Source organism: Tigriopus californicus, chromosome 6 (genome assembly GCF_007210705.1).
Source record: "Tigriopus californicus strain San Diego chromosome 6, Tcal_SD_v2.1, whole genome shotgun sequence".
NCBI lineage: Eukaryota > Metazoa > Arthropoda > Copepoda > Harpacticoida > Harpacticidae > Tigriopus > Tigriopus californicus.
In genome coordinates, this window is record NC_081445.1 from 9,686,122 (window position 1) to 9,689,044 (window position 2,923).

Consider the following 2,923-nt stretch of genomic DNA (forward strand, 5'->3'; position numbering starts at 1 on the left):
AAATCATGGTGTAAGAATGCAAGAAGAATTAAAGNTGCATTGACCTCTTCATCACGTTTTGAACTTTATGACCCCGATTTTGATGACAGTACTGTAAATCATTTCAATCCCACAAATCATTTTATGAAGAGGACGAATTAGAACGAGATGTACTTAAAATATTTCATTTTTTGAGGGACAGATTTTTGTCATGAATACCAGATTTTGGATTAAACATGACCTTGCTCATCATTGCATTGTTAAACAAGTATGGAAAGCAAGTCGAAAAACATTCTGAGTAAAGTGATCAAGTTCACTGATCTTATAGTATTACATAACTATGTTTTGAATGTATGTGTTTATGATAAAGTATTACCATAAAACACTTTTTTAGTTTCCAGCTTACTACTATACTTGCAAATGCTTGCCGTCAGTTTTAGCAACCCAGTAAAAAACGAAAGTCAGATCAAAATCTAGTTCATATTGTTCAGGCCCCTTTCTACCATCCCTATTTCTTACATGAGTCAGATCACAATTGATCCGTTTCCAATGATCCCAGGCCTTTTACATCGCCTGGGTGAGGACCAATTTCGTTGTATTCATCGTATCAGCTCCTAATGTTGATGGCAGTTTTGATTGAGTACATATTCCCTATGTTTTGACGTCTCCCTAGCTTCAGAGGTCCCTGTGCTGAACGAACGGACGTTGTGCATTGTCCCATATGCTTTTTGCCATGCCGCCCTAGAGACTGAAGAGAGCGCTCTTGAATTGAAAACTGAAGACACGACAGATTTATAGAACTGAGGGTTCTGACCAGGCCCAAGCAGGTGCATGGCCTTTCGACTATTGAAAGTCACATCAAACCACGATTTATTCGGCACAAGCTTAAGTAATAAGGCTAACGAAAAGAACAATTGTCGGGCAGCTTGAAGCCAAACTTCTGTCTCATTTGCTCCAAGAATTTGGCTACTCCAAACTGTCCCAGTTTCCTTGCATTCTGCTTATTGTCTTTGTCAGCTGTGAAGGTGTATCAAATTCAAGGCAGTCGTTTTCACACCTATTCCTTGCAATAAAGTTGAGATGAATATTAATGTATGCCATTTATCTTGAAGTGTCAAATGAACGTGCGATTCTGCATCTAAAATCTGCTCGTTAAGGTTCAAATTTTTGATCTTTTTCACTACATGATTTTCAAGCTCTACGAAGTCCAAGCATGATTTCTCTCCTCTCTTGATCTTGTCAGCCCAAGGCCAAACAATGAGAGCTCTAGCATTTTAAGCTATATTCCTTTAGCCACATGAACCTGTTTCTTTTCAAACAGAAAGCTGGAATAATCGTTAATTGGGCTAAAACGTCAAAGCGCGTGCATATAAAAACAAGTGTCCTGAACTAGGATAAAAAGTCATTTCTCGGGTGGAAACGTCATCGCTGACTAAAATACCCCAAATTTGGTTTCCCAGAGCTTGTTTCCGAGTTCGGGAGAGGATAAAAAGAATGTTGACCCTTTCTGAAGACACAACTCAATCCTTGCTTTCATGATTAGCGTTCCGGCAATAAATGTATATGCTCGTCTAAAAAATTGTTAGGTAGAGAAATTTGTTTCCCGTTGCTTTAATTTTTTTATTATTATGGACTAGTCTTGGACATCATTTCTGAGGATCTTTATTTTTGAGCACTCAAAAGAATACGGTTTTTCGGATCCGATCGAATTCGCATCAGGTTGGGTGGACATTTTCCGATTGCGCTAATAATTCAAATACTGGTCAATCTAAAAATAATTTCAAACCTATGAAGGCTTGCTTGCTTGGTATTTTTCCTCAATGCTTAATGCAAAACTTCAAATTATATTCATCTATCATATCGCAAAGATTGATGTTCAAGATATGTAAAAAGCTTTAAATGTTTACCAATTCTTCTCTAGGGAAATTAATAAGATTTTTCAACTGATAAAGCAAAAGTGCAATTTTAAAACGTATTTTTTTATATCGATGCCTCAAGACAGTCGCTGACCTACAATGGCCATTGTCAGCTAATCAGGTAAAACTGGAACAAGAGCACAAAACACGAGTAACGAGTTTCAATTTAATAAAAACCCTGTAAGATTTACAACGGATAAGGCATTGCTTTGGATTCAGTTCTTAAATCGTGATTATTTTTCTATTAAAAAACAATTATTGGATCCGTATCGCAAAAATCAGTAGGATCAAATCTGGTGAAGAATTGTACTCTTTATTTGGTGAGTTACCCCAGCAATGCGATTTTTGCCGTTTACCTTCTCAGAAATTTTGCCAACCAATAAACATTAAGATGTCGTTAGAGAATCCAGAAAACAACTCTTATTGGCTTCAAGTAGTTGTTCGGCGGTTCAACGTCAACCAATTTCCACAAATCAAAATTGTGCTAGTGTTACAAAAATGTTAAAAATGTTTAGCCTACATTCGTAGTAGGCAGAACGCACAACTCTGCAATAGTTTATAGTCACAAAACTGCAATAGTTATGATTGGATCCGAAGAAATAGTTTGTCACCTTGGAATTAAAAAAAGACTCGGGTATTTTATTTCACAGAACCGACAAAATGCAGAATCTTGCCAAAACAAAACTTCAATAATACTGTTGGTGAACAGGTATAGGAACAAAAAAAATTAGAAAGTTGTTTTTCACGACATATTTATTTGTTTTGTTAACCTCATCATAGAACTCCCTATTTAGGACTGCATAAATTTTCGAGGTACTTTATGCATGTCCTTAAATTTGGAAAGTAGTTGTCAAATGGTTTTTGCACAATTATAAAACAGATATGTTTGGTTTCGACCAGTTTAACTTAGAAACCAATCATTCATTCGTTAGTATATTTCCCGAAAAAAACGAAGGAGCCTTGACAATTGGCTCAATCTTTTAGATGGAAGAAAATCGGATATTCCAAATAACATACCAACAACTAGC